Below are 13,008 nucleotides of genomic sequence, written 5' to 3' on the forward strand. Positions count from 1 at the left end.
ATCATTTCACCATGTCATTCAGAGAAAAATCTAAATGTTCCCTTTAAATTCCAATTTGCCCAGAAGAATCACAATTTTAACCAGAACCAGGTGGCAACCTGGCTTTCCCAGGAGACAGGGACCAGCAGGATTTTTTCACAAGTGCCCAGCACCTTGTGTTTGGCAGTGTTGCCTTGTCTCTCCCCACTGTTGTGCATTGCTCAGGTAAGACTGTGGAAGCCCTGTCAGGTGTCTGGGACAAAGCTGGCCCCGAAATGCTAGACTTAATTTTTCTTCCATTTCTGGTGATATTCACTCCCCTCTTTTCAGTCTTAATTTTTGTGCTTCCATTACAGGGAAGGTCAAAATGCCTGTCTGCAGGCCTGCTTTATTAAATTTCAGATGCTCTCCAGATGTTCAGCGAGGGGGTTTATGTAACAACAACAGAATTTGGGCCACATTTCTCTGTTTTCCTTTGACTAAATGCTCCTCATTTGAGGCAACACTGTTTCATACCCCTTCATGGGAAGGTGATGGCTGGGGAAGGACTGGATTGATGAGATTGCTTTACCAGTGTGGTAGGACTCCTAAAACACATACCCATCAGCTCTAGGATGATTTTGAACTGTATATTTAAGAGCCTTTCCTGTGCCTACAACTTTCCCAAGGAGCAGAGATCTGTTGCTTTGCCTCTCCTAGCTGTGACAGCCAAATAACTGAGTGTTCAAATGCCTCCTGCTCCTCTGTGGTTTGGGGCTTGCTCATATTCCCAAGCACGCTTTAGTTTAAGGTATGCATTATTTAGTCCAAATGCATGATTTTTCCCCTTAAAATAAGTAAAATTTTATAAGAAAGAATTGTGGACAAACAGTAAAGACTGCAACTTATTAAGAAATACAGAAATATGGGGTTGACACACAGAATTCATTCTCAGCAGACTCAAGGCCGTGGAAGAAGACCATTCCCTCCCTGCCCCCAGCACACACCATCATCATCATCCTCCCTCTCCAGGTAAAGGATTTAGGAAGCTGATGGCCTCCCATAATGTTGCATGGGATGAAAGAGGATCACCAGAGCATGGTGCAGCTTTGGGAGACTTGCATGTAACAATTTTAGTTTTTGCTAATTCCCATCCATAATTGGGTCACTTAGGGTTTAGAGACCTATGTAATAATGGGACTAAATAAGTTGTTATGGTCTGGCTAGGCTGAGAAGACTTTAATTTGACAAACAATTAATTTTTTGTAACTCCCCTTAACAGTGCCTTCCCTGGTTGTCCATAGGTAAGCCCACAGGCAAACATAGATGCTCTACCTGGGTCTTGCCCCTCAAAATTTCTCCTCATTTTTTATAGGGAGTTCAGGCTGGATCCACAGTGTCTGTTTTCTATGGTTTTCCACAGAAAATGTATATTGCATTAGCAGAGATTCTGGAGGACGTATGGCAGGAGGGGGACTGCAGCCAGGTGGGCCTCACCAGAAAGGTGAGATGTAGTTCTGAACACAGTAAGGGGCACTGTTTAATTTCTATTTCCTTATTTTTCTTGGGTTTTTTTAGTTTCTTACAGATGTGGGCATCCCTGTCACACATGGAAACTACAGAGGTGCTCCCAGGAGCATGCTGTGGCAGTGACACATCCCTTCCACTGAGGGTTGGGAATGCATGGAATGACTTATACCCCTAAAGTATTGCTTAGCCCTTCCACCTGCTCATGGCCTCAGCAGAGCAGTGCTCCTGGTCCCATCCATCTCTGCAGACACCAGCAGGAAACACTTCTCAGCTTTGTCATCCCTGTGAAAATGTTGGCATTTAACATCCAAGCTGCTGAACCAGACAAGAATGCAGCTGGGGTGTATCTTCTTGATGGTAATATATTAAAAAGGGAAAATCGAAAGAAATAGCAGAAGCTGGAGGCAAAACAGACACTTCCTACCCTTTACCACATACATCTGGACATTTTTTTTTTTTTCATTTTTCTTCACTTTTGGTTATGTCACTTTATAGAATCATAGAATCATAGGACAGTTTGGATTGGAAGGGACCCTGGAAATTATTTTGTTCCAAACCCCTGCTGTGGGCAAGAACACTTCCTACTACACCAGGTTGCTCCAAGCCCCATCCAACACTTCCAGGGTTGGGGTGTAAATAACTCTTCTTCTTTGTTCTGGATGCCTCTAAAGGTCTTGGGAGATAAACTGTTTCTGGAGATGAATTTCCTAGAGGGGAAAAACCATGCAAGAAACTTTGAGGGCCATCATCTACTGTTACAACATCATCTGACTTGACTGCACAAAGCTGTAGCAGTCTTAGTACAGCCACAGACTTCATCCTCTGTCTAAGAACTTTTTTTTTTTAACATAATCTAGTGGCCACATAAAAGATGCTGCCTCATCAAACTCATGTTTCTTTAGTCACCAAGAATAAAGTATGAGGAGGTCATTAAGCCCATTTTCTACCTTTATGGTATGTTTTACCCCACACAGAGGTCATGTTCCTCCTTCCCTTGTGAAGTTATTTATCATCTGAGGCCCCTTACTTGTCTTGTTGTTTTTTTTTTTTTTTCTCTCATGACCTCACACTCAGTTCTTGTTTTAGGTGCAGAAGCCTGCAGGAGCACAACAAGGTCAGGCTATGGCAGAAAGTCCAAAGGCTTGTTCCTTGATATTGAGACCTCTACCCATCATAAAGGTGGTGTTAGGACATGGCAAAGCCATTCCATGGAACAGATTAAGAACCCAAGCTAGACTTCTGGCAAGAAAAACCTCGAGACAATTAGTTTTGCACAGCCGTCCTGGAGACTGGGAAGGGATTAAGTCACAAATTGTCTGTGCACAGGCAGCTTTGAAACAACCTTTGAGGAAGGCAACCTCTGTATTTTATGTGGATTGGTAGAATGCAGAATGCAGGTAGAATGCAATCCTCAACCTTCTGCCAGTCAGTAGCAAATCATTTTTGAAGCTGAAATCTAACCCCTTATCCTGGAAAATATGAGCCTCAGAGAGTTCCCAATCACAGAGGCGAGCCTGGGAGAGGATTGACAAGAGGAAATAAATAGCATCCTTCTGCAGAATCAAGCTGAGGAGGAGAGACAGCCTGCCAGACCTCATGGTGCCCACATACCTCAAATGTGCCCTTCCTGGAAGAGGCTGGATGGGGCTTGGAGCAGCCTGGTCTAGTGGAAGCTGTCCCTGCTTATTTCACAGGAGTTGGAACAAGATGAGCTTTAAGGTCCCTTCCAATCCAAACCTTGGAGCTGGTCCATTCTCAGGATCATCCCTGAATCTGCTTCATTTTTTCATTTCATTGAGGATGCTCCCTGCTGTCTGCCATGCCAAAAATCACTAGAAGTTGGTCGTTTCATTGCTAATCTCTCCTTGCCCTTTGCATGAGTCGTGATGCTCTTTGACGTCCTTCCTGCTTTCCAGAAACAAGCTTTTCTTGTGTTAGGAGTGGGGGGATTAACTCCTACTGGCACATTAAACCTCAGATGCTGGTGCACACCATAAGGGGAATTCTGCCATGTCAGAAATGCCTCTCCTGCAGTCAGACCAAACCAAACCAGTCCACCTGCATGACTCATGCTGCAATCTAGGCATCTCAAGGCCAGCCCTGGCAGCCAAAGTCTTTGCCACAGAGGTAAGCCAAGGTTTCAAGATATGTCCTGCATATAAAAACATATTTGCCTTCTATAGAAGCTCCCTTTGCCTCTGCTGCTGCCACCCTGGGCCTGGCCTAAGGCAGTGGCAGCACAGGCCACAGACAGTGTGGGCCTGAGGACACCACTTTGGAAGCAGGCTTCTCCTCACGGCACAGACCTGGTGTAACGAGACCCTAAAGATCCTTAAATGTGATTCTAAGGTTGCCTCCTTCCATTTTTCTCTGTCTTTCTTTTCTTCGGTCCTCACAACCAAGCCCCATTCCCCTCAACTAGCATATTTTGTGGCTTTAGAGAAAGCAAGCAGGGCAGGAATCAGCAGGAATAACCTTGGTCCCCACAGTTTTCAGTGCTCCCAAAGCAGGGGACAGGCATATGTCAGTGTCTGGTTGTTGTTTAATTCCTGGTTTGGCTTTAGAAAGCAGTTTGAACCCTCATAAACATGGAAGTGCTTGTCTAAAACTTCTGAAGTCCCTGCAAATCCCTCTCTTGCCCCCAAAGAATCCAAACCCTCAGGAGCCACAACATGTTTGCTCTTTCACCTGAGCCGTGTTTACTTCTGCATAAATAGGAAGTTCGGCCTGGATTATTTCTCTGGATTTCTGATAGCACCACCAGTAGTAAAATTATCCCTGCACACAGCATTATGTTTTGGTTAACATGAGAGCTGAACACAGTTACACACGGTGTTTTCCACGGGGTTTGAAGTCCTTGAGATTTTTAAAGGCAGCTTGTAAACCCAGCATGCTGCTTTATTCAAGCAAGTCTGTCCCAGATAAATCCTGGGCCATGAGCTGCAAACTGCAGTTTTTCCTGGCTCCAAGAGCCAGAAGCACTGGGCACGTACTGAACAGGACACAGCCGAGGGCAGCTGGATGAGCCCCATCTGTAGCTCCACAGCTCTTTTGAAAAGTGTGTCAAAAGGAATCTGGCATGCAGGGGAAATGAGAACATGTGGCAGATTACTGTGCCTGAAACCAGATGTCCCCACAGCAGCCTGGGATGTGCCTCGAGGCGCCGCAGGGTCCTGCTGGAAGTACCATTTACTGCTAGGCAGGAACAGGCTGGCCTTGCACAAGTTTCCCTCTGCAGCAGCCCTGGGCCTCACAGCTGCTGGGGAATGTTCAAACAAGGGACTCCAACATGGGGAAGGGGAAGCTGACTGAGGAGCACCTGAGGTCACTTGGTTTGTTCAGCTGGAGAAGAGGAGACTGAGGGGACACCTTGCTGGGATCTGCAGCTTCCTCATGAGGGGCAGTGGAGGGGCAACACCCATCTCTGTGATCAGTGACACGACTGAGGGAACAGCTACATCTGTGTCTGAAGAGGTTTAGGCTGGATATCAGGAAAAGGTTCTTCTCCCCAAGGGTGCTGGGGCACTGACCAAGCTCCCCAGGGAATGATCACAGCCCCAAGGCTGATAGACCCCAGGGAGTGTTTGGACAATGCTCTCAGGCACATGGTGAGATTTTTGGGGTGTCTGTGCCAGGGCCAGGGGTTGAACTTGATGATCCTTGTGGTTCCCTTCCACTCAGGATATTCTCTGGTTCGGTGACTCTGTGATTCTATCAAACACAAATTGAGCAGTTCCACCCCTCGTTGTCACAAGGGGATTTGGGATTTCCTGCAAATTCAGGGTTCCTTGGTTTCACATTGTATGGTTTTTTTGCAGGGCTTGGGAAGGCCCTTATTGATGTGGCAAGACATGGCCAAAAACCACTCTGACGGTAGATGCTCCATGACTGAATGGTGAGTCAGCCGTGGCATAATCCAGCCGTTGCCACATCCCAGGACCTGTCTTACATACTTTAAACAAGGTAGTTGACAAAGATATTTCATTAATACTTTTTGTGATGTCTGATGGGTTGGTAGGTAATGACAAGAGCTGGAAAAATATTTTGGGAGATATTTTGTTGGTGGGGTGCTGCAAACCAAAGAAATTAGCAGCTTGCCCAAGACCAAGACTGTGGGAGACATGGGAGCAGAACCTATCTCCTTTGATTCCTGTATGCAACAGATTCTGTAAAAGCAGGGCCAAGAAGTGAACATGTCAGGAGTAAAATTGTCCAGAGCTGTATCAGACAGGTCAGAGGGTGACAAACTGGTCCATACAAGTCACCGGTTTTAAAGGGGGCCCTGGTGGCTGTTTCTGAAGTGAATGGTTCCTTAGGATCCCAAGAGTTCACACCACCCTTCAACTCTTGCAGAATGTTATGTATTAGGAAAAAATATTAGGAAAAAGTTCTTTACTCAGAGGGTGGAAAGGCCCTGGCACAGGGTGCTCCAGGAAGCTGTGGCTGCCCCTGGATCCCTGGGAGTGTTCAGGGCCAGGCTGGATGGGTCTTGGAGCAACCTGGGATAGTGGAAGTTGTCTATGCCCATGTCAGGGGCTGGGAATGAGATGGGCTTTAAAGTCCCTCCCAACACAAACCCAACCATTCTGAGATTCTCTGATTCTATGATTTTTATGCTATTTTTCATAAGTTCGCATAGTTTAATCAAGTCTGTGACTATTTTGTCTCCAGTTTGTTTTCAGTCCCATGGTGTTGATAGCCAGATTAGAAACACGTGTTCACTGTGCAGTTGTGAAATTGAAACTGAAGTGCTCAGTTGAACCCCAAACACTGTTGTTGTTGCATTAATGACTGCTTGTTCAACACTAGATAGGACACATGTGCTGCATCATTAAAAATAGATTTATTGAAGTGCACATTTTTTCCCAGGAAATTTGCATCAAAACCCTCCAAAGAGACCCTTGAGTTCTATTAAAATGTTTGAAATGTAGTCTTAAATGTTAATCATTCAATGAATCAGAGGCTGACACCTTTTACTGATACCTTAAGAGAAATTTAATAATCAAGTGATTTTAACAGAACCAGAGGTAATAACAGGCACAAACTGAAACACAGGAAATTCAACCTGAACACAAGTAAACACTGTTTTTTTTAGAGTAAGGGTCGTCAGACACTGGACCTGGTTGCCCAGAGATGTTGCATGCTCTCCATCTGTAGAGACACTCAAAATCCTGGACACTGTTCTGGACATCCTGCTCTGGCTGACCCTGCTCAAGCCAGGGCTTCGGACTGCATGGTGCCTGCCAGCCTCAACCATTTAGCTGTGACCCTGATGGTCCCCATTGTCACCAGAGGCAACAGAAAGTCCTCCCTGCAGAGTCCTGGCTTAGTCAGGGTTTCGGAGGGTTTCAGGGTTTCACTCTGCAGTCCCAAAGCACTACACAAGGCAAAGGAAAATTATAGAGGGATCTTTTCCCCTCTTGAGTGCATCACCTTGACTCAGAAAGGACTTGGAAAGTGTGGGTTAATCTTTGTAAACTTAGAAATGGTTCTTGACTTCTTATCTCAAGGTAATTGTGCTGGATTTGGGGCCACCCCTGCTTCAGAATACTCAGAGCCAGGCTTCAGGAGCTAGTCACCCCTTTGCTTACTATTTCCCAGTGTCTTTGTGTTTCTGGTCACCAAGCTCTATCTGGGAGTGGCAGGGAGCATCTGCATGGTTTTTGTCTGTGTGAAAGAGCAGCAGTTACAGAAAGTGCAGGATCTTGTGCCAACTTTGCTGCTTAGTCATCCTGCAGTAACTGTGACTTGGCAGCTGGTCTGACTCTGTCCCTTACAAACATTTCCATTTATGGCTGGGATTTTTTATTACCCTTTGCCTGCAATGGCCACACATCTGGAAAGCCTCCAAAAGGGAGAAGCCATGGGTTTACATCAGGAGAAACCAGCTGTGTATATTCATACCTTAAATTTGAATTCTCTCTCACAGAAACACGCCACCCAGGATGCTCCAGGGATTCCTTAAGGGATCGTTTTGCCAGAAGCGGGTGCTGTGCCTGTCTGGTAGTAAGAGCACAGATGTCATTATGGTGGTCAATATTTTCCTTGCCCAGGGCTTGGATAAGCTGAGAAGGAGAAAGCTGCAGCCATGTGACCTGGTTGTCCCTGCAAGCAGCTGGGTGTCGTGACTGGTCCTGCCAGGGGCCCAGGAGAAGGGGTGGCTGTGAGAGCAGATGCTGGAGACCCTCGGGGCTGTGCCCATCCTGAATAGCTCCTGAGTGCTCCTTGCTGGCTTCTGTGAAGAGAGGATGTGGTCACAGGGACTCAACATGTGGGATCCAGGTTCCCTCCAGGTGTTACAGATGTACAGGTTTACACTGCACTCTGCTCCGGCGAGGCGATGGAAAAAAGCATTCCTGGCTTACGAAGAGCTTTAGGGCAGATGAAGCAGAGTCATGACCCGAGCTGGAAAAGGGATGTGCCTGCTGTGAGCTTATTGCCATGCCTAGAGCTGAAGCCTCTGGGGGAATGGCATTGGGATGCTGCACCCCATCTTGTGACTTGTCTTGGAGCCAATTCCCCATGTCCTGCCCACATGGAGAACATGGATGCCTCATAACAACTGAGAAAAAAACCCAAATAATTTTCCTCACCCAGGGCACCAGATTGGAAAAATAACTTATCTTTCATTTAAGGCCAGGTTCCAGCAAAGCACTGAAAATCCGATACTTTTTGCTCCTGTTCCATGTATTTTTGTGGAAATTTAGTGTGTGAAGGAGGTGGCTGCAGGTGGCAGGGGGGACTCCCCTCCCAGCCCTCCTTTCTTAACAGAAAGGGTGCTAAGATGGGAGCACTGACCTGACAGCCTCCTCAGGTTACGGTTAACCTCACCACGTCTGAATTGTCTCCTTTCAAACCTTTGGCTGAGTTCGGGATATTCTATAGAAACACGGGAATTCTGGAGAAACCTTCTGCCAACCAAGCATCAATTTTTGCAGCCAAAAAGGCCTAATCTCTGCCAGAGCTGATTCCTCCACAATCATAGCATTCAGCTCTTCTGAACAGGGAAATGTGGGAAATAGTAAAGGTAAGATGATTTTCAGAAAACTGGAAATGTAGGCCTTAGAAACAGAAAGAGCAGAAAAAATTAGAACTAGCTGCAGCTGCAAAGTCTGAAGGTAGAAAAAGTTACAGTATTATAGTAAGCAAGGACATGAAACAATAGTGAGGGAAGGGAAGGGTAAGCTTTCCAAAGGATACAGGCTCATTGTCATGCTCGAGAAAAACTTTTCTTCCTTGCAGTTTTAGGAAAAAAAATTACAACTTTATGGTCTCATTTTTCAATGAGACCCTTCTAAAAGAGATCCTTTGTTAATAATGGAATAGGCTTTTCTTTCTTACAAGTCCCCAAAGACAATTTTTACAACTATGGAGATGACAACACAAATCGTAATTAAACCCAGAACAAGACTGCTAACTTTAACAGGTCAAGACTTTACAGTTATCTATTTAGCCCTGAAAAAAGATTATCTTGGTTGGGCATTACAAAATTCAGATGATTTACAAAACACATTGTGAGATTTTTCAGGTGTTTGTTCTATTATTATCCAGCCCACAAATTATTACAAGTAAAATTGAGTTTTAGAGAAAAACCCATGCTAAATGAAAATCCTTTGCATGCTATAACTCCCTTCACTAATGGGTCAGGGGAGACACATAAATCAGTAATAATATGGTTAAATCAAACAACTAAAGCATGGGAATCAGACATTCAAACAATAGAAGGCTCTCCTCAGATTGTCAAGTTTGCTACTGTGGTTAGAGCTTTTCAACTCTTTCCACAACCTTTTAATTTGATTACAGATTCTGCTTATGTTACTAATCTAGTTAAAAGAATAGAATGATCAGTTTTTAAGGATGTTAGTAATAATACCCTATATCAGTGGCTTTCATGTCTTTATACAATTTTACAACACCAAATTCACCGATATTTTGTTTCTCACATTAAAGCTCATTCCTCACTTCCAGGATTTATAGCAGAAGGAAATACAAGAACAGATAAACTGACAATAGTGGTTTCAAACACTTTACCATACATTTTTAAACAAATGAAACTGAGTTATACCTTTTTTCACCAAAACGCTCAAGCACTTGTACAGATGTTTCACATTTCCAAAAGTCAAACTAAACTATCATTAGTACTTACCCTAATTGTCAACTTGTACAATTCTCTGTTTCTACAGGAGTGGTCAACCCACAGAGTTTACAAAACCTACAATTATAACAAACAGATATCACTAAGTACCCTTCCTTTAGGAAATTTAAAAACATCCATATGTCAGTGGACACATTCTCAGGTATGGTTTTTGCTTCTGTCCACTCAAGAAAAATGAGTAATCATACCTATCAACATTTTTTACAAACATTTGCTTCACTGGGTGTGCCCCAAGAAGTAAAAACAGACAATGGCCCCACATATACATCCCAAAAAGTGGCCACATTTTTAATAGATTGGAGTGTTTGTCACACCTTTGGTATTCCTCACTCCCCCAAAAGTCAAACAATTATTGAAAAGACATATCACATGATAAAACACATTCTAAATCAACAGAAGGGGGGAGTAGAGGCGACACCATAGATGAGATTGAGCAAAGCTTTATATGTTTTTAACTTTTTGAACAGCTCTTTTACAAAACCGAATCCAACAATTTTTAGGCATTTTTCAAATAACACACAGGCGAAACTGAAAGAAAATCCCCCTGTTTTAATTAGAAACCCTGAGACAGGATAAATTGAAGGCCCTTTCCAACTAATAACTTGAGGCAAAGGGTATGCTTGTGTCTCTAAGTGGGTTCCAGTGAAGAACATCAAACCACATCAGACACAAGAACGCTCTGATGAGTCCAAAAATGGAAAAAAAAGTTCAGAGATGTGAGCCAAACAGAGAGACTGTGGGTCATGCCTGACGTACCTGTGGAACTTGCCAACCTTGATTTTATGTCAATAATAAAAATGTAAATTGTTGGTTCCGTAGAGCTCTTTTGGCAAAAGTATGGTTTCCATTGTGCTATGTTATAGAATCAGAGAAAGTGGATCCCCTCACTGAATTTTTAAAGATGAAATTACCCCATTTTTAACACAGTTGTTTAGTCCCCAGGCAACTTGGGGAAGGAACAAAAGCAGAATTTGTGAGTTGAAATATATGGGGAAATCTTTTGTCAAAAAATAGCTCACAAAAGTTATGGAGCGAAATTGAGTGTTACGCTGGTGCTGGCTAGCTTTGCTTGCTTCTTGTAGTGCAGATTTGCCTGTGGAACAGCCAAAAACAAATGTTTGGGCGACCTTAGCCAAGGCAGCAGGCTCAGATGCCATATATCTGTCCAATTAGAACCCAGAAAAGCCTTTTTCAACCTGTCTATTCAGTGTGCCAGTAAAAGATTGGCCGATACCTATATATTATGATCTCTTGACCAAAAAGCAACTTAATAGTAAATCAGGTGAGGTTGCCAACAGGAGCAATCCTGTGGCTGACTGGGACATTTGGACCAAAGAATTTCCTTAAAGCACCTTCTGAGCCCCAAGAATTGGAGATTCTTGCTTCCTTAACAATGGATTTCTGTCTTATGTTTTCAGATAACAATTGGCAAGAGAACGATCCTCCAAAATACAATGTCACTCCCAATTACTCCGCTTAGAGAAACTCAAGTGTTTTGTGTAATTACTCAGATAGTTGGGGTGGACTTTCCAGGGTATCCACAATTACCACAAGGATATTGGTTCATTTGTGGAGATAGAGCTTGGCAAGGCATTCCATCACACCTTGAAGGTGTTCTATGCAGTAATGGACAACTTACTGTTCTAGCACCTAGTGCTAAGACAGTCATTAAGAAAAAACATAGAGGAAAAAGATTTGCCCATCAATATGAAGAAAATTGTAACAGTGATTTTAGACCCTGGAAAGCTGCGAAAAGAGTTTCAGCAGGTTTACTTCTACCCCAACTTGCTTCTGCCATGGCATTGAAACAGATCAAGTTAGATGTTGGCTGAGTAAACAAACCAATGCCATATCCATTGCAATCAGTGATATGCTAACAGACATCAGCAGTGTTAAACATGCTACACTTCAAAATAGAGCAGCAATTGATTTTCTTTTACTGGCACATGGACATGGTTATGAGGAATTTGAAGGATTGTGTTGCATGAATTTGTCTGACCATTCTGAAAAGTATACATCCACAAAAGTATACAACGGCTGAAAGATTTAACAGCTCAAATCAAAGAAGACAGTGGATCATGGTTAGACAATTTGTTCAAAGGATGGAGCTTTACACCTTGGTTGAGGGGACTTTGTAAAATAGGTTTATGGTTTATATGTGTTAGTTGTTTTAGTAGTGATATTAGTAGTAGTACCTTGCATAGTTCAGTGTGTGTGACAAATGATGGACAAAACTATCAAAGAAGTTTTTATCATACAAGAGAGAGAAGTTGGAAATGGAATCACAGAAAGTGCTCAAGATCTTACAGAGATTGTGGATGCAAGTATAGACACAGATGAAGGCTTTGAATTAAGACCTTGGAATGGACGAGACTTACTAGAACAGTAAATAGTAACTACTACAGGATTTGACTTATATCCTTTGAAGAGACCAGATATTTTACAGTATTAAAATTGCTGTGGTGGAAAAAAAGCAAGGTTTAAAGCAAACAACAGAGGTAATTCAAACAAGCAAAAAGAAATACATATTATAGTAGAGCTATGTAACACAAGGTGTTAATAAGCAACAAAGTTAAAACGGTTTCTTTTTGGTTGTACCCAGAGGGGGAAATGTGGGAAATAGTGAAGGTAAGATGATTTTCAGAAAACTGGAAATGCAGGCCTCAGAAACAGAAAGAGCAGAGAAAATTAGAACTAGCTGCAGCTGCAAAGTCTGAAGGTAGAAAATGCTACAATAGTATAGTAAGCAAGGACATGAAACAGCAGCTTCAGTTTTAGACTTGGCTGAGATAGAACTTAAGACTGCAAGAAAATATGCTTAGCAAGATATTAGAAGGTTTTAAGCTTAATAATGATGTATTGTATATTGTTAATAGAAAGCATACAAGCAATCATTTTGTGAAGCAAGTGTATGTATACTTTTAGTAATTAGCTAAAACAACTGTCTGTAAGCTTTAGCAATATGCTATTGCCTAGAAAGTTTTTAAAATGTCCTGTAACAAAGACATCTTTGACTGCTGCCAGCTGTATGCAAGCTTTTGCCATCTATCTATTGTCTCAACCATGTAATGAGGCTGATGCTACAATAAAAGCTCAAGAAATGTATCCCAGCAGTCCCGTCCTGTTCGTGAAAAAAGTTCCCCAACACAGGAAGAACAAACACAGTGTTATTGCTGGAACCTGCTGAGGGAAATCCTGTCTACAGCTCTTGTTATGACAAGGATTCAATAAAATAAGATCAGAGCTACTTAAAACCATCCCGTCACAGTGTAGAACCCCTCACTCTCATCCGTAATCACCAAGTTATCCCTTTCCCAAGATCTTGAGTCCGACCCAGTCCTTTCTCCACCCAAACAGGGAGAACA

The 13,008-nt window shown here is 43.1% G+C and overlaps 1 long non-coding RNA gene across 1 annotated transcript in view; it reads left to right on the top strand.

Moving 5' to 3' along the window:
- Positions 1-3,481: 3,481 nt before the first annotated feature.
- LOC128809755 (uncharacterized) overlaps positions 3,482-13,008 on the top strand; it is a 14,462-nt gene continuing 4,935 nt past the window's right edge. Inside the window, exons 1-2 of the long non-coding RNA XR_008437839.1 lie at positions 3,482-3,615; positions 5,307-5,451. This is a non-coding gene — a long non-coding RNA (uncharacterized LOC128809755). The remainder of the gene's footprint in view (positions 3,616-5,306; positions 5,452-13,008) is intronic.

This window comes from Vidua macroura, chromosome 7, assembly GCF_024509145.1.
Source record: "Vidua macroura isolate BioBank_ID:100142 chromosome 7, ASM2450914v1, whole genome shotgun sequence".
In the NCBI taxonomy this organism is placed as follows: Eukaryota; Metazoa; Chordata; class Aves; order Passeriformes; family Viduidae; genus Vidua; species Vidua macroura.